Here is a 26,132-nt window from a genome sequence, read left to right as displayed (position 1 = left end):
AAGTTCTAATTTTTGTCCTCTGTTGCTGCTGGCTTTTACTCACCGTTCCTTGTTTACTGTGTGTTTTGTGGATTTTAATCTGATCTCGTATTCCTTGGATTTACATGTAGAAATTCTTTGAGGCACAGATTGAAGTTGCATTCATTCAGAGATCATTTGCATTTACTTTTACTAGTTGCCTATGATAACTACTTACCTAGGACTAAATTAATATTTCTGCTTGTATTTGTTTTCAACTACAAAAGTAGGGTGAATTGGGCTGTAAACCCATGTTTGTGGGAGTATCAGTATATATATAAATTATCTTTTGATAATTTATAATTAACATATCCTTGGCACTTAAACAGTCATGAAACAGTCATATGTCCTCTCTCTCTCTTTTTCTCTCTACCAAGTTCCAAGATCCAGACAGGCAAGTTTCTTATTGTCCCTTTCCATGCAGCAAGTATCTTTCTTACGCATCCTTATGCTGAGACCGCGGCCCCCTTTGGGTTTTCAGTTTTATTAGATTTCCCCATAATGGGTAGACTTTAGCTTGAGCTGATTCCTAAAACCAAGTCTTCTTAGATTTTCAGATTTCTCAAGAGAATGTTGGTTTTTATGTGAAATCAGCAATTTTTAAATGTTGGCAGTCAATTCAAATTAATATTATTAAAGCATTGGACAAAAAAATTATCATGAGCCATAGTTGAGCTTTAGTCTGCCGGTTTACAATCTCTGTTCTAAACAGATTGCATCTGTTAGCTAACAATAACCACAGATTTAGAGAGAAAAGTCCAATTTTAGGTTTCTGCTACTTTTTCTCTATAAATGTACTTGCCAGATATTGTCTAGATTTTCTTTTCAGGAAATATGGTCACTGTATCTTCAATATAAAAAAATATAGGGTATAGTCCCTGCTCTCAAAGATTTTATATTCTATGCATGTAGAATATGTAAGATGGACTGAAGTATCAAGAGACTTAAAGAGAGAAGAGCAACTAGGAAGTCACTGCCTCAGTGTGGGTCTGCTTTAAAGGAGCCGTAGCTAGGGTGGGTGTGATGGCACTAGAAGGAAACGGGCAGATGTTAAATGTTTAAAGGATGATGTGACAGGAGCTAGTAACAGTGAATCTGGGGTGAGAATAGGGAAAAATAGTATTTGTGCTTGGTAATTGAGAAAATTCTAACCAAACATCATGTTTCATGACTGTTTAAAGGGCGCCTTCAGTGATTATTTTGAAGGAAATTGTTAAAAAAACCAATGTCACTTTTCTTTTGGTTTGTTCATTTCTTGTAAATCAAAGGCAATGTGAAATATTTTCTGATTTATAAGAGGCTCAAAAATGTAATTAATTTTTATTTAATAATAAGGGGAAACTAAGTATTAGGGGAAATATTTTGGCTGATATATTCATGTATTTTATCTTCCACTACCTTCTTATTAAAAGATTGCTTTTCTCCTTTAAGAAACAAACAAAAAAAATGTGCATAGGCACATCAGATTTTGAAATATGTATAGGTTTCTTGTGTTGGAAAGCTTCATTGAAATGGATCATAAATATTCTCCTAAATCAATGCTATTAGATTGCTTATGGCATTTCACTGGCGTTGATTGTTTGAAGGGGCTATAGGGAAACTGATGACATTAAGTAAGATAGATAGATTATGGATCACATTCAACTCTCATCTCTCGGTGGGCCTAGCAGGCATAACTCTCATTATTGCTAATGGGAGTTTTGAGCATAAACCTTGGTGCACTTAAGAGTTTACCATTAAAAATCTATCAGTCTCCTAATCCTTGCAATAGGTTGCAAATGGGCTTTAACTTTAGGTGTAATTGGTTAATTGGTTGTAACAATGGCCCGATTGTAAATGATTAACACCCAGCAGGTTTCTCTCTCCCTCTTCTGCCCCTTTTTAGTTCCAAAAAAAAGGGACCTTTATCAACAGCCTTTAGTAAAGACAACACTAGGGGAATGTAGTTGCTTATGTAGGTTTAAGACACAGTGCAGGAATCTAGGTAGGGTTATGTTTGTAGTACTTGAAGAATTACCAAATACACTCACATGTACAGTATCACATTTGAACTTCACTGTAGTTCTGTATTGATAGTAGGCTAGTGTCTTAGTTCGGGCAGTTATAACAAAGTACAACAATAGAAATTTATTTCTCACAGTACTGGAGGCTGAAAGTCCAAGATCAGGGTGCCAGCATCGTTGGGTTCTGGTGATAACCCTCTTCTAGGTTGCAGACTGCCATCTTACTGTATCTTCCCATGGCAGAAAGAGGATGAGAGCTCTCTGGGGTCCCTTTTATAAGGGCACTAATCCCATTCTTGAGGGCTCCACCCTTGTGATCTAATTATAGCCCAAAGGCCCCACCTCTTAATACCATAATATTGAGGGTAGTATTTCAACGTATGAATTTGGGGAGGCATAAACATTCATTCCATATCAGCTGCGTATACCTATTATACAATGTAGAGATTGATTATGAGAGTTGCCTTAAAATTTCTTGTCCAATGTCACAAAGCTCGCATATATGAAAATCAGGACTAGACCTATATCTTATGGCAACAAGTCCAATACTTTTTCTAGGGCCCCAAACTGCTTCTTAGCCATTCAGTCTAACAAGTATTCCTTCAGGGCCAATTATGTGTGACTTCTTCAGGGTCTGAAGATGGCAAGAGTATACAACATTGCCATGGTCTCAAAGGACTTAGAGTTTTTTGATCAAAGTATGTGTACATATAAGCATAAATATAGCATAAATATAGCATAAGCTATATTTTCATGAAGTGTTTTAGGAATATAGAGAAAGGAAATCATCACGGGCTGTTCATTGGGGAAAATCTCATGGAGGAGACCTGTGAGTGTTTACAGACGGTCCACAACAAATGAAGTAACTAAGGAGCTAAGCTTCTTGAACACCAACTCTGTGATGGGTACTGTGCTAGGTGCCTCTTATACCTTCTCTCATTTAAACTTCACTCTCATCCTCTGAGGTAGGTGTTCTATTCTCCACTTTGTAGATGAGAAAAACAGTGCAAAGAGAAAACAGTGCTCAGAGAAGTGGAAGGCACACTTGTCCAAGCACACAGTACAAGCAGAACCTATGTTGAACTTATGGGGACATGAATGCCCCAACTCTTAACCACTACTGTATATGATTTTAAGTAGATTTAAAAAATATCACTTTTAAAAATGTGTGCAAATTAGTATGCAGTCCCCTAAAGCTAAAACAAAACAAAACAAAACAAAACAAAACAAAACAAAACAAAAACAATTAGAGTTCCCTTCTTCCTTGACATGTGGGCAGACCTGGGGGTAGAACAGTGAGAAGGAATTTGTTATGTCCCACATTCTCAGTTTATAAAAGAAAGTCCTGGCCCACAAAAAATACCCTTGAGTGTCAAGATAATTGTGAAAAGGCCAGGTAGCCAATCAAATATTTCGCCAACTTTAGAAAAACAAACCCAGAGAGAATATAAGTACAGAAGACATTAAAGGATCAGCATGAAATGGACTGTATTAAATCTTTGAAAGACCTCATTTTTGTGGCCTAATGCTTGGGGGACATTATTATTCTATTGTATAGGAGGTAGAGTTGCTACAGTTTTACTCCCGGAACTACTGAGGGAGGTGATCCCAGAGAAAGCTCATCACTCTGGCCTAGTTTCTAAAGCTATCAAATATGGTTTACCTGTGCTTTCTAGAACTTTTATTCAATGTACATTTTATACACACATATTTACAGTATAGAAATATTTTTGTACTCACACTATTTTAAAGGTTTTTTCCCCCTAATGCTATATTTTCTAGGCCAACAGTTTTTGTCAACGTTGTAACAATTGGCCAGTGGATGGTGCTGGTTGATTCACCCTTCTCTACAGGTGTTACTAAGTATACAATGACTTGTTGCCAAGTATACAATGGGGAGGAGAAAGGCTTCAAGCAATTGAGTAAGAACTGGGCAACATTAGGCCTCTGGGCTCAAAGAAGGAAAAGAAGATGCTAAGAAATTAGGTGAAGGGTTGAAACACAACTAAAATTTAATTATGGTTGTGTGTGTGTGTGTGTGGTTATAAAATATAAAGAACACATAATGTGTCATTTTAACTGTTAAGTGTAAAATTTAGTGGTATTAATTATTCACAATGTTGTGCAACCACTACCACTATGTATTTCCGAAATTTTTTATCACCTCAAACGGAAACTCTGTACCCATCAAGCAATAACTTCCCATTATTCCTCCCTCCAGCCCTTGATAAGTTCTACTTTCTGTCTCTTTGAATTTGCCTATTTAGATATTTCATATATTCATATATTTCATACAATATGTGTCCTTTTGTGTCTGGCTTATTTCAAAGTTCATCCACATTGTAGCTTGTATCAGAACTTCATTCCTTTTTATGGTCAAATATAGTATTATTCTATTGTATGTATATACCACATTTTGTTTATCCATTCTCTGTTGATGGACACTTGCACTGTTTCCACCTTTTGGCTACTGTGAATGATGCTGCAATGAACACTGACATACAAGTATCTGTTTGAGTCCCTCTTTTCAATTCTTTAGCATATATAATAAGAGTAGAATTGCTGGGTCATATGGTGATTCTATGCTTAACTTTTTGAGGAACTGCCAAACTGTTTTCCACAGGGACTGTACCATTTTACCTTCCTACCAGCAGTGCATGAGGGTTCCAATTTCTTTACATCCTTGCCGACACTTGTTATTTCCATTTTTTAAATAGCTATCTTGTAGGTATGAAGTAGTATGTCATTGCATTTCCTAATAACTAAAGATGTTGAGCATTTTTATGTGCTTATTGACCATTTGTATACCTTCTTTGAATAAACATCTATGCAAATCCTTTGCTCATTTTTAAATTGGGTTGTCTGTCTTTTGTTGAGTTGTAGGAGCTCTTATATATATTTCAGATGTTAAACTCTTATTGGATATATGATTTGTAAATATTTCCTCCCATTCTGTGTGTGGGGTGTCTTTCACTTTCTTTTTTTAATATTAGAAAAATTTTACTTCAGTTTTTTTCTACTTGTAAATAACTCTGAAAAAGCCCATATGTAGAGGCTAACACAGTTGTTGTCTAAAGGCAATGTGGAGGCCACTGAGAATGCCTCTCAGACAAGCACTGGGGCCAAGGCAGGAGGAGCGGGTAGAGCTCTGCCAGCAGAACTGGTGGGCCCAGCCAGGAGCCCAAGTTCCCTCCTCCCCAGCTCTCTTCCCTGTAGTAGATCAGACTCTGCCAAGTTGACAGGTTATAACTCCCAAGGCTACCTGAATGTTTGGGTGTGGTAGAGGGAAATGTCAGAGTTTCAAGGTGGCCCATGTGTCAGTCCATGTGTTAGCACGAGGGACCCTGGGCCAGTACCCTCTTCTCATTTCAGCCACAGGATGAATCAAGCTCTAGGCAGCCTGGTGTAGGAGGCAGCCTTTTTCCTTCAGCAGCCTTCCTTCCCACCCCCAGAACTTTTGGTGTTGTCTCACGTAATGTCAGGTGTTGCTGAAGCCTAGCTGTGGCTCTGAGGCAGACAGTGAGGGGTGGCAGGCAAAGGTCCCAGGACTGTGGCTGGAGTGGCCCATGGCCCTTGTACCTCTGGCCTGCCTGTACGTTATGTTTATTCCAGACTGTGGTCCATAGCAGGGAGAGGTGAATGGAGCGAGGTGCTAGCAGCCTCAGCACTGTAGTGTTGTGGGGGTGGGAAGGGGCAGAGGGAAGGATGAAAAGAAAGTCATGAGGATAGAGACAGGGCTGAGTGAGAGCCAAACAGGAACTTGCCTTGAAAGCCAGCTGTAGCCCACTTGAAAAAGAACTCTGCTCCCAAAGGGACCCCTCAGGTCAACTCACCAGGGTGACCACCCAGGGCATGGGCAGGAGCCACAGCTTTAAAGAAGGATGGCAAGGGAGGACTTGGCAGAGAAAAGGCATGGTGGGTAACCAGGGTGTGTGTGCTACCAATGCCCAGCCAGAAGGCAAAGCAGTATTCCTTGGACTGGCCCCTGAGATGTAGGTCGGGCAGGCATGTATCCTGGCTCATGGGCTCCTCCTTTGGGAGTGGAAGTTGGTCCTGGATCATCAACTTGCTCACAAAGCCCTAGCTGTAGTCCCAGGCCATAGTGGCTCTGTCTACCACATACTAGAGCTTGAAGCAAGCAAAGTGTTCGTTCCTCAGTTTCACCAGCTCCAGCTGCAGCAGGATGTCATTCTCAGCCTGAATGACAAAGAGCAACTGGCACACAGTGTGGTCATCCAGGTCTTTTGTGATGGCGTGGATCAATTGCAGTATCCGAGTGATGCCTGTTCCTCCCACAGTGATGCCAACAGACTTCACCATCTTGATGTTGGGGTTAGATTTCTTGTCTGGACAGATAGCAAACTTTCCTTTGTTCTGGTAGACTAGCAGCACATTTGGGTCCTAGATCTCAATGATGACTGCAATGATCATGTTTTCTAGGTACTGGGACATCTTTCCTTCCAGTGTGCAACTTGGGATGGGCATCTTTGAAGTAAACCATGATGACCAGGTCTACTAAGCCCTTGTCTTCCTGTCTGGAGACTGGTTTTGGTGGATTTGAACTGAAAGGTAGATGTGCTAGCCAACAGGGAAGCCCAGAATGTGATGGGGCCACAGCAGGGCGAAGTAGAAGCAATGGATGTTATGGCTGATGATCTCCTTGTCAATGAGCCATAGTGGGATCCTGATGTCTGAGCTTTCAAAGGTGATGGCTAAGGCCCAGTGCCGGGTAGGTTTAAAAGGAACCAGACTGGGGAGAGACCCACATGATCCAGTGTGCTCAGCTGGGCCCTATGGCGGTAGCTTCTGCCCTCACCCAGACAGTTGGGCCACCTTTTTTTCACTTTCTTAATAATGTCCTTTGATGCACAAAAGTTTTTAATTTTGATGAAGTCCAATTTACCTAATTTTTTTTCTTTTGTTACTCATGCTTTTGGTGTTATGTCTACAAAACATTGCCAAATCCAAGGTCACAAAGATTTACCCATATACTTTCTTTTAAGAATTTTATGGTTCAATTTTGAGTTAATTTTTGTATTTGATGTGAGGTAGGGGTCCAACTTCATTCTTTCACATGTGGAAATCTAGTTGTGCCAGGACCATCTTTGAAGAGACCAATCTCTCCCCATTGAATGGACTTGGAACCTTTGTGGAAACTCAATTGGCCATAGATATATGGTTTTATTCTGCACTATTGAATCTATTCCATTAGTTTATATGTCTATCCTTATGCCAGTATAACACTATTTTGATTACTATTTTTTTGTAGTAAGTTTTGAAACCAAGAAGTATGGGTCCTCCAACTTTGCTCTTGTTTTTAAAGATTGTTTTGGCTATTCTGGGCCCCTTACAATCCTATATGAATTTGAGGATAGATTTTTCCATTTCTGCAAAAACTGCTGTTGAAATTTTGATAGAAATTGTATCGAATCTTTAAATCATTTGGGGTAGTATTGCCATCCTTACAATATTAAATCTTTCAACCCATGAATATGATTGTCTTTCCATTTATTTAGGTCTTCCTTAATTTCTTTCAACAATGTTTTAGTTTTCAGGGTGTAATATTTTACCTCCTTGGTTAAATTTATTCTTAGGTATTTTATAGTTTTTAATGATATTTTAATGTTAGTGGAATTGCTTTCTTTATTTCCCTTTTGAATTGTTCATTGCTGGTATAGAGAAACACAACTGATTTTTGTGTGTTAATCTTGTGACCTGCAACTTTGCTGAATTTGTTTATTATTTCTAGCAGCTTTCTTGTGGATTTCTCGGTATTTTCTATGTATAGGATCATGGCATCTGCAAATAGAGATAGTTTTACTTCTTTCTTTCCAATATGTTTGCACTTTATTTTTCTTGTCTATTTTCTTTGGCTAGAACTTGCGGTATGGTGTTGAAAAGCACTGGTAAAAGCAAGCATCCTTGTCTTTTTCTTGCTCTTAGGGGAGAAAGCGTTCAGTCTTTTACTATTGGGTATGATATTAGCTGTGAGTTTTTCATAAATGCCATTTATCATTTTGGAAAAGTTACCTTTTAGTCCTAGTTTTCTTTGCATTTTTGATGATGAACAGGTATTGGATGATGTTAAATGCCTTTCTGCGACAACTGAGATGATCATTTTTAAACTTTTTTTCCTGTTAATATGACTAATTGCATTGATTTTCTTATGTTGAACCACTTTGGCATTCCTGAGATACACCCTACCTGGTCATGATGTATAATCCTTTCAACATGCTGTTGAGTTTGATGTGTTAGTATTTTGTTGAGGATTTTTACATCTATAAGGGATATTGGCTTGTAATTTTTTTTTCTTTTATGTTTTTATCTACCTTTGGTATCAGTGTAATGCTGGCCTTATAGAATGAGTTAGGAAGTTTTCCCTCCAACTTTGGAGGCAGATGGTGTGAATTTTAATCTTGCCTTTGCCACCCCAAATTTGTAATAAGTTCTTTTGTTATTTAACCTCTCTAAACTTTACTTTCCTATCTGTAAAGTAGGAGTGTTGGGGGATTAATTGAAATCATTCATTGTAAAGCCAGTGGTGTGCTGATAAATGTTTAACGATCAGCTCTTGGAGGATGTGGGGTGCGAAACCCTGATTTGTAGTGTTTGCCAGTTTCCATTCTGTAATTCCTGCCATGGCTGATTTTAAGATGCCAATGTGAAATCATCTAACATGGAGATCAGAAGACATGCGCACATTCTGCTCTTATGAGCCAGTGGGAGCTGACTCCAGCACATCGCTTTTTTAAAAAAACTATGAAGTACATAATACATGACCAATAAATATCAGTTGCCTTTAATGAAAATAATAAAATAAAAATGAAATGATTCCTGAAAAGTCAAGATATATAATATCCCTCTATATTGCCTTATATCCTGTAATATTTCATAATCTAGGTACTTTGAAATGTTATTCTCAGGTGGTCTATCCTCTGTGGGGATCACATTTCAGATCCCCTTTCTATCTCTAGATCTCACATCATTGTTTATAGTGAACATAATCACAGGGATAATGATCCTTGCCCACAAACCTGTCTGCTCTGCTGGCAACTGACCACACCTAGAAGTACTTGTTGCTCCTAATTGCTTAACATATTAACCTTGAAGGCTGAAGGAAAACTTAGAGACATCACCCTGCCGTGGCTTCCTGGTTGCTAAGGTGTTCTGCCAGATACTAGCCCTGCCGGCAGTCACCAGCCAGTCATGCTTTCCCTAGAAGGCACACATAAATTGCCCAACCACCCTTATCAGAAAAACAGTTCTGCAAATGTCATGTCCTCTACACTTCTGCTTAGACCCAAGCTTAGGAAAATTTATGAAGCAAACCTGACCCTAGGCCTAATTCTATTACCAAGTTGCTGTTCTCCCCATGTTCCTTATCCATGCATCTGAGACTTACAGAGTGCCCATGGCTGTAAATACAAAGATGCTATATGGTCCCCACTGTCCAAACTCACAGCATAGGATGGTGTAGCGTGGAGTGGAGATAGATATGCAAACAAATAATGAGAATGCGGTATGATAAGGAGTATACGAAAAGTTCTCTGGGAAACTAAAGAAGGAATTCTGCTTGCCTGGGGAGGCTAAGGAGGTTTTTTTCAGGGTGTGTGCAGGTAACCAGAGCGTAAAGCAGAGGCTTGGGGCCAGATTATGATAGACCTTGTATGCCCAACTATGGCATTGGACTTGATCCTCAGCAACAAAGGAGCCATTCTTTCCTTTCCTTTTTTATTGCCCTGCCTCATAGAAATTTAAGGCCCTGGTCCCTGCTAATAAAATAATAACCAACTGTTTTAAAACTTACAGTGTGCCAGATACTGTATTAAGTGCTTTAACTTCATTATTTAACTTAATCTTCACAACAATGTTAGAAGACAAAATATTATATTCCCATTTTACAGATAAGAAAACAGATTAAAACTTGAAGTCACGTGAGTATGAATATACAGAGCTTAAACACACCTCTGATTCACTGTCAAGCCCGTGCTCTTAGAAACACAAGTCTGCAGGACTTGGTATAGTTGAGGGACTAAGAAGGAGAGTTTTGTCTCCTCAAATCAGTCCCCCAAAATTTCTCCACTTTTTATACTGATTATACCTAAACCTTCTTACCTCCTACCAGGGTGGACAGGAAAATTTGAAAGCACCTTGTTTAGGAGGCAGTGATAGTTACTATGGAGAAGGGCTTCAAAGGATGTGGACTGCAGTATCAATTTACCTCCAAGGCCTGTGGTTGCTGCTGGGTGACATTGAGTTAATGATTAAGCTGTTCTTCTGAGAGTCAACTAATGCCCCTCCCAATTATGTAATGTGTTAACCCAATTAAATAATACCTGCCTAACTAAGCTGAAGTCAGACTTGAGTGTGTTGACTCCCATTTTATACTCTAAAAGGAATTCTATTTAATACTGCTTGCCAGGTATTTTGTATTTATATAAATTTAATTTAGTGTTGATATCAGCTCTGTAGTATTGTGTGAGTACAAATAAGTAATCTGAAGCTCAGAAAGATGAAACTGCTTGTTCACGTTCATAGAGTCAATATTGTTTTGACTACTCCAGGACTCTAACTATTGGGGTATTCTTGTTTAGTTTGTATCTTAGTGAATAAGTGCCCCCTCCCCCTTAATTTTTTTTAATAATGAGAATTCAAGTGATTCTAAAGGGACATTATTATTTTAGAGACGTAGTATAGTGAGAAGAATAAAAGCTTTAAAGCTAGGTGTTCTTAGGTTAAAATTCTAGTTCCTGCTGTGGTAGTGTGATCTTTGGCATATTGCCCAATCTCACCTCAAGAGATGATTGTGAGAACTGGAGCAGATGGATGGTCCCTAGGAGAACTTCAGTACGTCTTAGTTCTTTCCAACTCCTCCTTGGTGTAACATGAGTGGGCAGCTCCAGCTATCTCAAGCAATTAGTTTAATACTCAATACATCCTTAGAAGTATTTGAATTTGTTTTAATAAAAACAAACTCCTGCCATGTGGCGTTTTAGGGGGAAATTTAGGAAGGTATCGTGAAGCTAGGCAAATGATACAGCTCCCGCAGATTAGCACTCAACAGACCAGTCAGCGAAGCTCATTACTCATGAGCGTTCTGGGAGGAATGAGAAAAGCTGCTGTGTTGGAGCTGCAAAAAATCTGGTCGGGGAGACAAAACACACGGGTAGATGGAAAGAGAAATAGCAATAGAAGTAGTAGAGGACAAGTTTCCAAGGAGTGACATAGATGATAAAAGTTATGTAAATTTGGAAAAGAGAGAGAGGGAGAGACCACTTAGAAGGGGCTGAGAAACCCTTTATGACCCATTTCCTGCACTTTCTCCTTCTTTTGTCTCTCCATAGCATTTTGGATTTCTCTTAGAGTCACTAAAACTCTTATCTCTTTGTAACAAGGTAGAGAAAATATCACTATCTCTTAATAGCTGGCACCAGAATTCTTCTTGGGGATAGAAGCATCTAGGTTTGGAAAATTAGGTACCTATAATAGAATTGGTTGGAGAGTGCTTGATGCAGGAAGTTGAAACTGGAGGTTCTGAGCATTAGAGGAGGGGCAACTGGCTGTGTGTACTATAGGGAGAATTTGGAATTCTTTTTTTTTTTTTAAATTTTTTGGGTGAGGCAACCCTTGGTTGACCTCACAGACTGCAAGGACCTTGTCAGCTTACAATCTCTTATTTTTTCCGCCTACAGTACCTGGTCTTCCTAGGTGGTCTCCCATCCAAGTACTAACCAGGCCTGACCCTGCTTAGCTTCTGAGATCAGACAGGATCCAGCTTATTCACACACACACAAATGAGCCCTTCTGTATGGCCATTCATTCTAACTTAGCTTTATTGATTCTGTTACAGTGCTGTTAATTACAGGAACCACAAAAATCTTCAATTAGATTAAAGTCATAATAACATTGTTAATAATTATTCTGCTCTGTATGTTGTTTTTATAATAAACTGATTTTTATCTTTTAAGAAATTAGTATGTCAATATCTTGTAAACTAATTATATCTACGATATTTTGATTTTTTGGCAAAAATTGGGTTCCATTTGAGTATCTTTTAATAACTAATGATATTAACTATCATTCTTAATTCTTGATAACCCCGATATTAGATATTATGATTATCCTCACAGATAAAGAAATCTAAGCTTATAGAAATTTAATACCTTGCCCAAGATCCCACAATAGGGGAAGCCAAGATTAAATGAGATAATATACATATACTTAGCACAATGCTAGGCAACTCATGTGTTGAATAAATGCAATTGAAGGGTCAGTGTAAAGTGAAAATAAGTGTAAGAAAAGAGGACAGTACATAAACCACATGTTATAAATTCTTATAATACTACATATATGACTCAGATTTGATTCTGAGCTTCCTAATAGTCAAAGGCAGAAATATAATCAGTTACACAAATGATAAGTAACATTGCTCAAGAGAAGTGTAACTATTTCTGGAGTTCAGATCTAAGGGTCCTCTTTTAAGACACAGGAGTTGACACCCTCCCAAAGACCTTAGAAGATGAGGCAAACAATATAGGATATCTGTTAGAAATCTGGAAAACATGATGGCCAAACCTAAGTGAAATGCAGAAGCCTGAGTTGCCCTGGCAGAAGGCAGAGGAAGGATTAAGAAGTTGAGGAAAGGGGCATGCTAGAATGGAAACATTATCTAAGGCCAGAAGACCAACCCGAGGATTATGTTCCATGGGAGGGCCAAAGGATACACCATTCACAAAGATTATTAAGAATGCACTACAGAGAGGGGTACCTGCATCACAGAAAGTGCAGACTGTCTCTGAAGGCGGGGCCTCAAAGTTGGTCGCAGAGCTGGGCTCCTTAATAGCCATGGGCATGATAGGGCTCTGCCCAAGTTAACAGAGACCAATTGTAAGTGCTTAACTGTCAGAAGCCAAGAGGACACAATTACCATAATGAACTGTAGCATTAGAGGGACAGCCAAGGGGGCTTGATTTGCAGGAATTGTGGAAAGGGTTAATAACTCATAGTATCCCAATGTGCAAATGTGTAGGCAACAAAGGTACTAACAAAATCGATAAAAGAGGGCCCATTACCATGAGGTCCTCTGATGACTTGCCAATATGAATCTATGAATCAAGAAGCTAATATGCAGTTCGTTTGATTCAATAATCTCATTTCTGTGAATCTATCCTGAGATTTGTTATTTGCATCAAGAAATTTATTAGTTATGAAGACTTTTGTAGTAACATGGAAAAATGCTTATAAATTAAAGTAACTTTAAGGAATAATTTATAAAATTACATGTATATTACACTTATATTGAAATATGCCTAGTGAAAAAAATAACTGCAAGAATATATGTAATATGGTAAGTGTGTTTATACCACTTAGAAGTTGTAAAATTACAGGTGACTTTATCTCTAGTTTCCAACTCTTAAAATCGAACTTCATGATTTGTACAATGTTATTTTAGTTTTGTTTTGTTTAGTAGAAACTTTTAAAGGCAAACCTCATTGTTTGAATCTAATATATTTTCCCACTATGTTCTAGGCAATAGATTTTGCAGAGAAATAGGCTGGTGAGCAAATGCTCTTTTGGTGAAGATTTATGTGTGAAACCCATGTGTGTGATTGCTGGTAGGATGGTCTTTTTTTCCAAAGAGGATTTACTAGTAAGAAGTGTCTACTTCATTACATTTGTTTTACTTCAATTTAGATGAATATTTGTAGCAGGTTTACAGGTTTCATACCACATAATATGTGTTAAAAGGAAAGATGTATATTTCTCCTATTTCTCCTTTTACGTTGCGTGCACATGCGCCTGCGCTCTCTTTCTCTCTCTCTCTCTCCCCCATCCCCTGTATGTTCCCTATAGAGTAACTTTAATTTTTTTTTATTCTCAAATGTAAAATTGAATTCCTCATCCAATTTATCTGTTGGCATTCTTGGTTAATTTGTCAACTAATTCAAATAATTTGGGAGTCACGTGAGGATTTCTCACTCTGTGTCAGCACCCAGTGAGATTTCTCCTTCTGCGTCAGTACCCACATCTAATCAGTCACCACAGACTGTCCATTCTGTCTCCTCAGGCTTTTGACACCTTCCTGGTCCACTATCCTAGTCCATCACCTTAGATATATTCTCATCGCTTGCAGCCTGCAGCTCTACAGTTCTATATGATTAATCTCCTTGCCCTTCGATCCATTTTCTGCATTATCCTTAGATTAGTGGTTCTCATTGGGGGTGATATTTGTCCCCCGGGGAACATTTGGCAATGTCTGAAGACATTTTTTGTTGTTATAACTGGGCCAGGAGTGGGGAGATGATTTGGAGGGGATGGAGGAAAAGCAAGTGGGATTGCTACTGGTGTCTAGTAGTTAAGAGGACAAAGATGTTATGCTGCTAAACATCCTACAATACACAGGATAGCCCCCCATAACAAAGAATTTTCTAGCCCAAAATGTCAATAGTGCTGAGGTTGAGAAAGCTTGCTCTAAAGTGATTCTTCTAAAATAAAAATTTGCTTAAATACCTCAAAAGCACACTATTTCTTGTAGGCAAACGTTTTTGCATAAGGCTCATCTTTGCTTCCCCAGTCATGCAGCACATAATTATTACTTCCTGAATATGCCACCTATTCTCTGGATCCTGTGACTTGTCTGCTACTTGTAGTTCCTTTTCTTCTTGATTTCCTCCGGCTGAGTTGGTAATTCTCCTCTGTGATCACTTTTAGAAGAGTATGAATCATATTGAATTGTTGCTTCTGTGTCTCCCCGACTCCACTGTGAGCATCCAGAGGTCAGGAACTGTGTCTTTTTTTTTCTCGGCATCCTCAGCACCTAGTGCAATGTCTGGTACAGGGGGATGGATCTAAATTCAACCACCCCCTCTATTCTTATTTTATTTCATGAGCCCTGCAGAGCAGTCAGTCATTCTTGAGCACAATGGGGTTATTGCTGCCTTCCTGTTTCTATTTTCTTTACCGTTAGTCTTACCTGAAATGTGGTTTATGTTTTCTCTTTATTTATGTCACTCCCACCTGTTCTTTAAGTCCAGTTCAGTAAAAATAACGATGATTTACCAAGCTCACCACATGTGCCAGGCCTGCATTATCTTACTTAATCCTCAGTATAATACCTATAAGGTATTGTTCCAATTTAACAGGTGAAGAAAATGATGTAAACAGCCCAGAGTGGCAGGTGCAGCAAGACATGCACACGAACACTCATACTGTAGGCAGCTGTGCCATGACCTTCCCTGCTTGATTCTCCTGTCTTTGGTAGCTCTTCTATCTCTTTCTGGAAGGCACATTGGAGACCCTTTAACTTTTATGAGTAACCTCCAAATTGTTTAGGGTAACAGCTTGTTAATGGTGGGAGCCAGACCTAAAATCCAGGATTCTAGATTTGAATGCTCTTTTCACTCACCAGTACCAGGCCCAGCATTTCTTGCTCATTATATGGTAAGTTGTGGTGACCCCCCAAGTCATCAGGGTTGGTGGACTCATGGCAGGTGGAGCAGCCTTGATCCACAGTGACCTGAACTGCAGAAGCCTGACCATGCAAGGCCTAGGAGGATTTTTATCCAAAGATTTTCAGGGGGAAGGCATCAGAGTGTTTTAAGTTCAGGAATGAGGAACAGATTTTAATTTTTAGAAGATTGCTGTGGAGAATTGGTGACTGGAGTGAATGCAATGACAATTTAAGAGGTATTTGTGGTCCTTCAGGTGAGAAATTGTGGCAGCTCCAATCATGTCGCTGAAACACTTGGAGAAGCGATTAGACTGGAGAGATATTTAGGAATTAATATTGTTAGGATCTGACAATATTGTAGACTGTCTATGGAGTATGAATCCTAGTCATAGTGTGACCTTGATTACGATACTGAAGCCTCAATTTGTTTCCTCATGGGTAAAATGAGGATAATTCCTACTTTTGAGGATGATTAGTAAAAAGTTAAAAGTGCTGGACACACATTCAATATAAACAAATGTTCTTATTAACAAAGTTTTTTTTTTTTTAATTTAAAAATGCTCTAAGTACGGAATAGGTTGGATCTGAAGTAACTTGTCAACGTTGGCAGATTTATTTCTTAAGTTCCTGTTCGTCAAGTGCTCCAGGCTCACCTCTTACTCGGTCGGGACAAGGGGCAGAGGACTGTGATAAATGCATCGCAGTGCACAAAGATGTGGAGCACTCCAAACTTGGGAGGGGTCAACGTATGGCCAAACCCTGACAATTTCACTTTCTGCACCGTTGGACCTCTCATCCCTAGGTTGGTGTTTCTAGAAGACAAGGAGAGCTACGGGCGGGGGCGGGGGCGCGAGAGAAGCCGGATGGGGGCGGGGCTGGAAGCGCTGGGTTGTGCGCGCCGCTGCCTAGACCGCGGCCCCCGCCCCCCCTTTCCGGGGCTGCCGCTCGTGACGTCACTAGAGGCGGAGCCGGTCGCGGGGTGGGAGGTGGGGCAGTCAGCGGGCGGGGTGGGAGGCGGGTGCGTCGCGGAGCGCAGGCCGCGGCGGCCGCTGAGTACCCAGCAGCCGCACACTACGCTGGCCTGCGCCCCAGACTTGGTCGCCCACCCTGCGCGCCCACCTCCGCCCCCGGCGCTCGCACGCCGGGGACCTGCGGGGGCTGGTCGTTTAGCGAGCAGGCCTCCCGATCGGGACCCGCGCGGCGACCGGAGCCCCACGGTCTGGGCGCACACGGAAGTGGTGAGTGTCACCGAGGGGAGGTGGAGGATCCTTCTGCGGCCGCGGACGACGGGGCGAGGGGCGCAGAGCCCGGCGCTGGCGGGAGACGCGGCCGCCGCTCTCGGTTCTTGCGTGTCGCGCACCCCGGGCCGCTCCGCGAGCGCGACGCGGGACGTGAGGGCCCGGGCGGGGTGGGGGCGTGTGGGTGCGGGCGGGGGATTTCCAGCCGAGCGGAGCCGGCCGGCGGCCGAGAGGTCGTGGGGCTGGGGCCCAGGGCCTGGAAGGGAAAGGTTAAGGCTTGCCGCCCCCTCCTCAGGGCGCACAGCAAGTTTTCATAAACAAGCCTGGAACGCGCTGACATCCTGTTTATACCACCCCGAGATACAGGCGCGAGCTTGAAGTCTGACGTCCCTCGCTGTTGCACGGAGAACTTGACCGCCAGCTCTCTGGCAGAATTGCCGCGGGGCGGGAGAAGTAATTTTTCTGGCCTTGGGACGGAGGCTGAGGGTCTTAGCGGTTTTCCTCCTTTGCCATGTCAGCGAGGGAAAGTTTCTGGGATTTGAGGCCACGTTTGCGGCGGGGGTGGGGGGTGACTGTGGACTCAGGAAACGCCTCCTCCTCTTTTAGGTTTGGTTGGGACCCAGGCCCTAGGCTGCTAGGGAGAAGGGCGAAAGACGCACCCTGGGCTAGAGGCCCAAGGAAGAGGAACAGAGAGAGAGAGAGAGAGAGAGAGAGAGAGGGAGAGAGAGTCACCAGGAGAATTGCGAATCTTGTAAAAGGGACTGATTGATTAACCGAAACGGGCTGGTCTCTGGCCCGCTGTCACTCTGCAGACCCCATTCGCGTATGGTCGATGGTCAAGCATCAAAGGGAAACATCGCTTTAGCGGTAGTAAACACCCCTCTCAAGCCACTCTCCAAGGTAAAAGTGATTATTACCAGGTGTTTTTGCACATTTTTTTAATTGAAAGAAAGTTTTATTTATTTATTTCCACATTTTTTTTTGATTGCATCTTCTCTAAATTCCTGCGTGTCCCTGAGGAAGAGGACCTGCCGCTTCTATTAATAATACGTGGCTATGACTTGTCTTCTGTCCCTGGTTGGATATATGCTATTAAGATTTTTCCTTGTAGGGTTTTTCTGAGTGGCAAGAGTTTACAGCTGTAGAAAATTGTCATTATTTTTTTTTTCGGGAGAGGAGAGCATTAAAAATCTTGGAGAGTTAGTGATGATGAGTATAATGCAGAAACAATTAGATGTGATCTTGGAGCCTGATTGTAGGCAGTTTTTTTAAGAAAAAGATTCAAGTCATGGGCATATACACAGTGGAAAAAATTTTTTTAAACGAACAGTTTTATATTGATTTAAGTTTTGGTCTTTGTTCCAAAACCTCGTTTTTTTGTTTCTCGCTTTTGCTTTTGGTGACTGTGTTGTTTTCCAAGACCAGAGAGTTGTTTTCACTGGAGGATCAATGTGTTCTTTTGTACTTTGTGGTGAAGGTTAATGGAGACCAGGAGGGTACCAGACACTTTGGGTCCGATATACTTTGTAATATGGAGAAAATGTCTCCTATGTATAGATAGATCAAGATCACATTTAAAGATGTAAGTACATCATACCTAAGTGATTATGGACATTATGAATAGGAATAATCACAACTTCTTAATTCTACGTATGTTAACGAAGCACTTTCACTATTTTATTTTTTCTATTTAGCTACAAAAATGTTTTTTTTAATACTAGGATTGCAATGTGACACTCCACGTTAAATAAAATCCAGTATAAAGTTTCCTCATTCCACAATATACTAATTATTACCACTGGGAAATAATAATAGAGAGTAAATACTTCATACATATATAGATAAAATAACTCAAACATTTCCCAAAATATAACTACATTTCAATTTTAGGCAGTCTTAATATCAGTTTCAAATTTAGGCAGTCTTAATATCAGTTTGACTAATGCTATACTTGTAATTATCTCTGATCATTTGGTATACACCCTTTACAGATTTAAGGTGTTAAGGGGAGTTAAGTTGCAGAATTCAAGTATTTGCTGAAAAGCTTGTGAAAGTAAGGAATTTTGAGGGTGTAGTTGCTTTTGCAGGAGTAGATTCTCAGATTAAATGGCATGAAGAAATTTAAACTGAGTGTTTAAAGAGGATTGTGAGGTCGGCTAGTTTAGATTCTGGGTTCACAAGCACTAGTGTGGTTCAGGCCACAACTTCTAGTAATGTTCCAAAGTTATCACTCAGTTTCTTCTGAATAGCTTTAAGTAACACATATTTGGACAGAAACCTAACTGAAACAAGTATTGAGAACATGTGTAGGTTTATACTCATTTTTATAGAGTAGTAAGGTATTACTGTATTCATAAGATTTATTAGCAAAGAGCAAAATATGTATTTTCTAACTCCTCTGTTTTTCCCCATATACATATTATATATCTTTGTTATGTATGTCTTTGTTATGTTCTAGTGAGATAATATGCTTTTAGATTTATCATCTGAGATGTGAATATTTGTACAAGGAGATTTTCTTATTCACTTCCACATTTAAAAAATTGTTTTAAGCGGAGGGAGAATTGGTTAACTGAATCTTGCTGAGCAGGCAGTATCTAATGCTCTGATTTATTGTGGCTCAGTGGTATATGTAGCCTTGTCATAGAGTAGAGATGCTAGAAGAAACGTCTCAGATTATTTCAGAACAGTGTTTCTCGATTGGGTATGATTTTTGCACCCAAGGAGATATTTGTAGTTTCTGGAGACATTTTCTGTTGTTATAACTTGGGGGGTGGAGGTGGGAGGAGGCAATGTTAATTGTTTATAGTGAGTAGAGGCCAAGGATGCAGGTAAACATCCCATAATGCATGGGGCAGTCCCATACAGCAGTTATCTGGCTCAAAATGTCAATAGCTCTGGGGTTGAAAAATCTTGTTTCGGAATGCCAGGTAGGGGAACAAAAAGATCCAGGCTTCTGTCATGGCAAATTGTTTCACTTCAGGCCTCTATTTTCCTCATCTGTAAAATGGAACTAAAAATATCACTTTGGCCATCTCGTGAAATAGTTGCAGAAAATCAGGTACATAATGCATGGAAATTGTGAATGCTACACAAATTATAACTATTTTGAAGAATGAGTTTCTTATAAACGAGTTGTTAGATACACTGGTAGTTGAGGAAAGGAGTTAAGATAATATGTTGAGTGAAGAGGTGGATGCTTTGCTATTATTGAATCGTTAGTCGATTTTTTAATGTAGTTTTCTTATTATTAGAACACAAAAATTTTTAGCTCTGTAATTTCCGTAAACATAAAGATTGTTTTCTCATAACAAGAGGGAAAACTCAGTATAGAAAAATTAGAAGATATCGGAAAGTAGTAAGTGGAGGAGAAAAGTTATCCATGGTTTACTTCCTTTCCCATGGATTGGTAACAACCAAGTTCTCACACATTTCTTTTCTATAAGAGTAAATGGAAGAAGAGTTAATGATGGAAAAGGGGAGAGCAGTCAGTGACCAAGGAAGGTGCTATTTGTTTCTATGCCCTTCATTCTCTCTCTCTCTTTTTTTAATACTATGTACAGGTAAATTCCATTATAGGAGCCATCAGAAAAATTGGTTCATTGTTTTTATACTTTGCAGGCTAACCTCCAAGCTCTGTTCTCATTTGGCATGTTGTTTCCTTTCTGTTTCTTGTTCTCCCCTGTACTCAGCTAGGTGTGCCACTATTGCTTCCTGTCTTGAAAACCCTATGGTAACATGGGGTTTTAAACAGCTGCCATGCTGAAATAACTGGGTTTCAGGGGCAGGAAATTACTTCCTATAAGTATTCTTCCCTCTGAAGTGCACCAGCTTTCTTAGCAGTTTGAGGCAATAAGAAAGCATAAAACATTAAGTTCATTTCCATGATATATTTACTTCTAAGTTTTTATGATCTGTGATTCTTAACAGCTGGCAGTGGGCACACATTTTTTCCTTGGTGCTGTGTGAGTAAATTGTCTAGTTCCGAGGCAAGACTTGCTTTAGAAGCAAAAACGAAAATTTCTTTAAGTCTACTCCAGCCAGAAGACAGAGCTGGTCTCTGTTAGGATATTTTTAATCTGTGGTAACTGAATTTACTTAACAGTAACATTCACACAGCACTTTGTTCATTTATTTATTCAATAAATACATCTTAAGTTCCTGCTATGAGTCTCAGGGAGTGAATAAAGAGAACAAAACAGGCAAAAATCCTTGCCTTTATAGAATTTATATTCTAGCGGAAGACTCTTGGGCCTATTCATTCAGAGGTTCTCAGTTGCAGATTATACACGTACAAGTAAGTAAATCCTACTTTGTGAATGTAGAACATTTTTTAGAAAACTTTTGTCACTCTTTTATAGTCTAAAGACTAAGAGTTAGCTTTCCCCTCTTCCCCTTTTTTATATTAGAAATTAATTAACTCATTCTTTGTATATACAGACATCTCTTTGGTACCAACTAAGTTCCTGGCAGATGGATAAGAAAGTTTACATGGAAATAAGCCTACTGTATGTAGCCATAACACAGTAAGAGCAACACAGTACCTCTGTGGGTGATATTATAGTAGAGGTTGGAATTAAAAGCACGGAGACCCCTGAAAGGAGCTACACTCTGCTTGGAGCAAGTTGTCGGTGGAGGTGGGGTGGAGTCAGAAGCTATCATGATTGCAATAGAACATGCTCAAAGAGGAGGTTTTCTTTAGAATGAAAACCACTGAGGAATCTTTTTTCCAAAAAAGGCGCTTTAATTCTTCTGGGAAGGAGTTACCCCGAGGATCTGGGAGAGAAGGCTGCCTCTGTGAAACCTAAAAAGAGTAGCTGTGGCTATCTGCAAAGAAGGCAATAATGACTCGAACCTGGCTGGGGGAGACTAAGTCAAGTCAATTTATTAGTCAATTTATTATATCTCTAGATAGAAAACAGACTGATTTATTGCATTTTAGTCTTGTTTTCCATAATCTGTGGTTTTTTTGAGGCTCTGGAGCCAAGCTGCTTGGTTTGATGTCAGCTGAGAATGTGGGCAAGTTACGTCTGTTTTTTTATCCATCAAATGAAGATAAAGATGGTACCTACCTCTAAGATTGTTTTGAAGGTCGAATGACTACACCTAAAGATTTTTGAGTAGTGCCAGGCACATAGTATGAGCTATTTTTGTTGTTGTTGTTGTTGGGGGTGGAATTGGTGAACAGGCTATGTGTTGAAAACAAAGTAAAGAGCTCAAATTATATTCAGAGTGCTTTTTAAGATTGTAGGGAAATGCAATCCACTAAATGCAAAACAAAGAGCAGTCTATATTAGAAAGGCTTCAATTAGAAATGGATAAATCAAAAACTTAAAAAGGCAGTTTCTCAAATCTAGAACAGATTATTATGTAGGCAGCACTAAAGGTGATAAATTAGGTTTTACTCAATTTTTAGGGAAAGATGAGAAACAAAGATGCCTTTAATTTAACTTTAAATGCCATCCAAAGTATATAATTTGGCAGGACTATATTAGACTTTTTGGGAAAGTCAATACAAAGGTACTGTGTTGCTCTTACTGATTCAGTTTACTAAGCAAGTGATGGGCTGTTGGCAGGGAGGCACAGGCATACCTGTTTGTAAAATGGTATCTTCAGAGTTGTGTGGAAATTAAAAATCTTAAAGCAGATCATGTGCCAGGGAGGCACATTTGCTGTTTAAGGGAACTCTTAAATGTATGTTCAGTTTCTCATGAATACTGTTTTATTAGTTTCTATTTCCATATATGTATCGTGCTTTCCTAAAGCATGTTTTACCCAAAACATAAAATTGTACAAAAAATTAGCCCTTCCTACTAATCATATTTTAAATATATTTTTAGTCCTTCTGTGATGTTTATATTGCATTTATTCATATTCTCAAGAACAATAGTTGCTGCTTGGTTGGGAAAAAGCTCTTGATGATATTCTCATCCCATGTGCTTTGATAGCAAAAGAGTTAGCTCTCTCTTTTCCTTGCTTTCCCATTTGAGAAGAAAAAAGACAGTAAAACTCTCTAATTTGTATTTAGGGGTTGGGGCAGTAGGTAAGGAAATCCAGTCCAAATGGTGAACAGGCTGACCTGTAGGTATTTAAAAAATAAACTTAGGTGTATTATTTTCAGGTACTTTGGGTAACTCACACAAGTTCCAGTGTATAAAGTAGAAATAGAAAAGAACAATTTGTAATTAATGCAGCTCTTGTTTTTAATGGTGTTTTAAAGGGCTTAAGGGTATTAGAACTGACAACAGTTCATCCAGTTAAGCACAATTATATCTGCAGGCTTATTTGCAGTTAATTTGCTCAGATTGTAGCAAGGGAGTAATTTACAGCAATTTTTTTTAAATTAGTAGAATTTAATGTTATGTTAATCTTTTATGTTATGGTAAGAGAAAAGACAAAAGAAAAAAATCAGGGAGAAAACAATCTGCCAAATGTGTATTTTCCCAGTGAAAAATCTTGTTATTAAGCATGCATAGGGAAGCAGACAGATGTGAGTAATACCATAAAGAGGTACACTGGATCTTTTGCCAGGGACACCTGCAAATCCATTTCACAAAACACAGACTTAAGAAAGTAAGATGCACAGTGCCTAAAATTAAAACTTGACTGATTGTGATCAATTAAAGCCATTCTGTAAAACTTTATGCAGGACTGCTAATCACTGTATATCAGTTATCTAGTTGGGAAACTCATTTGGTATATGGTAGTGTCTCCAAGAAGCCGGTCTTTTTAGTTGTTTAGGATGACCATTCACTCAGGTTGGTTAGATGTAGGAGGGCCAGGGCAGAGGAAGCACGACTGGCTTGAACATAAATTGATGTAGATTTAGGAAATAGGACACTTGTGTTGTACAAACTGACAAAAGATAAAAATGCTCTCAGGTTTTCGTGTTTATTTCTGTAGATCATATATTATGTGAGCAAAGGACAGGCCTGATTCCTGCCCTGAGGAAGCTTCCTTGCTCATGGAGAACACAGTAATTCAACAGTTGTACAACTGTTTGTTTCAGTTGTGCTAAGCACGGGAGAGATGTCTTAGTTTGCTATAAAGCAGAGGTGGGGGGCAGTAAGAAGAGAGGGTACATTATTTTACATTGAAATCTGAAGGATGAAAGAGTTATCCAGGCTAACAGGGTGAGAACGTTTTCCAGCCAGAAGAAACAACATGTGCAGAGGACTTGAGGTGGAACTAACACTGCCGATGGAGAAGAGAGGACAAAGATGCAGGCTACTGAGGTAGGGAGGAACTTGATTAAGCAGGGCCTTTGGGCCGTATTACTTTGGACTTCATTATAATATAACAGGGAAAGTTGAGGCTTTAAAACAGGGTATGACATGATGGGACTTGAGTCATTTTATGGAGAAAAAAAAAAAAAGGATTCCACACCTATCACTACTGCCCCTGTGAGCACCTTTCTCTCTCTCTGCCCACTCTGCTGCCAGATGCCTTGAAAGCTTTCACTGCTTCCCACTCATTCCTTCACCCTTTGCAGCCTGACTGCCATCTCCACACTCTTGAGAGTGCTTCTTTTAGTGACCTTCTTGCTTTCACAATCAGCCCCCTTTTCTGCACTTGTTATCTAAAACAGTTGATGTTGCTAAACACTTCGTTCCCGAAAGATGTCCCAGAATCCCACTGCTGTCTTGCTTCAGAAGACACAATACTTCTTTCTTTCCTTTCTGTATCTTTGCTCTCTTCTCTTGGTGTCTCCTCTTCCTCTCATCTCTTTCCTTCCCCCAGTGAAGACTTTTCTAAAGGTTCTGCAAACAGCAGATTTCATTTGTTCCTAAAACTGTGCAAATGACCTGCTTTCATTTGAGCTTAAGTTATCATATTTCTTCTTCACTCCTTACCTTTTTAAATACTGGTTGAGCAGCTTCAGGCACTATTCAAGGCACTGGAGGGACAGTGGGGAATAAAAGGCAAGGCCCCTGTCCTTAGGGAGCCAACATTCTAAGGTGTTAAACATGTTGATAAATAAACAGGATAATTTTGAGTGGCGATAAGTGCAATAAAGAAAACCAGTAAGATAATGGGTAGAGAATGCTTAGGTTGGTGGGAGGAGAGGGGATGACTCTGAGGAGATGACATCTGAGCTCAGATCTGAGTGATGAGTAGGAGCCAGGCGGCACCATGATCTGGAGGAAGAAGGTACCAGGCAGGGGGAATAGCAGGTGCCTCAGTCCTGGGGGATGGACTGTGGGGGATGATCTTCCCATTTCATCCTAGGCTCCCTTACCTGGATGTCTTGTTGACACTTCACATTTAACTGCTCTGAAATTGGTATCATCTTTCTTTCTGACCTAGCCAGCCCAGTAGATGATTTCTTTGTTCCTCACAATGCCCTCTCTATCCACCACCCTCAAAACCTTAGACCTGTGGTCAGAAAACTTCCTGTGAAGGGAAAGACAGTACATATTTTCAGCTTTGAGTGTCATGCTGCCTCTGTCACCTCTATGCACTTCTGCTGTTGTATAACTAAAACAAACATAGACAGTATGTGAACCAATGAGTGTGACTCTGTGGTGTTCCAATAAAACTTTATGTATGGATACTGAAATTTGAATTTCTAGTTGTCACAAAATATTTTTTCCCCAACTTTTTAAAAATATATGATTTCCAGAGCTTCTTGGCTGTACAGTGTAGGCAGCAGGTCAGATTTGGCACTTAGCCAAAGCTTGCTGACTGGTGCCTTAGACTCCTCTTGATCTCTCCCTTTCATTGTTCCAATAGCTGGCCAAGCCTTCTCTGTGCTCCCTCCAGGTATATTTGTACCTTTGCCTTCTCACTGATACCTGCCACTAATGTAGCTTTTTTCTACTTGGTTGATCGCAGTAACCTCCAATCTAGTCTCCCTGCTTCCAGCCTTATCCCTCCATCTGTTCTTTACACAGTTATTGAATAATCTTCCTGCAGCTTAACTCAGGTCGTAGAATTTCCTGACCACCAGCCTTTAGAAGCCCCTATCGCCCACAGAAAACAACCCAAACTCCACCTTGGTGTGGTATTCAAGGCTTCTATGATAAGACTTCAACTTCTTAGCTTGTTCTCCCGTTTGTCTCCTCCTACACTGTACCAAAATTGATTATTCACTAGTTTGCATTAGACTCTCAAACATTTCTCATATTTTTCTACATTCTTTTCCTTTTTTAACGCACTTTGCTTATACCTCATGCGCTCCATCTATAATTCTATAACTTTCAAGGCCCCTTCAAATGTGCCTACCTCCCTACCCGCAAGAAGAGGTATGTATACATGTGGTACTTGGGCGGTGTACAATCCTCTTTTCTGGGGCATTATGTCTGCCTGTGCTTCAGTTCTTTTGTAGACTTACCTCCATTATGCAGTCTCAAGGTCCTCGAGGACAGGTACTCTCTCATTCTTTGAAATATCCCCATTCACAGTAGGCACATGGTGTTTATT

At 39.9% G+C, this 26,132-nt stretch overlaps 1 protein-coding gene and 1 pseudogene across 10 annotated transcripts in view; one reads left to right on the top strand and one right to left on the bottom strand.

Moving 5' to 3' along the window:
- Positions 1 to 5,840: 5,840 nt before the first annotated feature.
- On the bottom strand, positions 5,841 to 26,049 carry LOC105298381 (annotated as a pseudogene).
- Positions 16,471 to 26,132, top strand: part of JAK1 (Janus kinase 1) — a 124,453-nt gene continuing 114,791 nt past the window's right edge. For all 10 annotated transcript variants that reach the window (XM_023536196.1, XM_023536195.1, XM_023536194.1 and 7 more), the window contains exon 1: positions 16,471 to 16,709. The gene's annotated coding sequence lies outside the window, so the exon portion shown is untranslated. The remainder of the gene's footprint in view (positions 16,710 to 26,132) is intronic.

The sequence above is a fragment of the Pteropus vampyrus genome, unplaced genomic scaffold (genome assembly GCF_000151845.1).
Source record: "Pteropus vampyrus isolate Shadow unplaced genomic scaffold, Pvam_2.0 Scaffold151, whole genome shotgun sequence".
NCBI lineage: Eukaryota > Metazoa > Chordata > Mammalia > Chiroptera > Pteropodidae > Pteropus > Pteropus vampyrus.
This window is presented reverse-complemented; position numbering and strand designations above follow the sequence as displayed.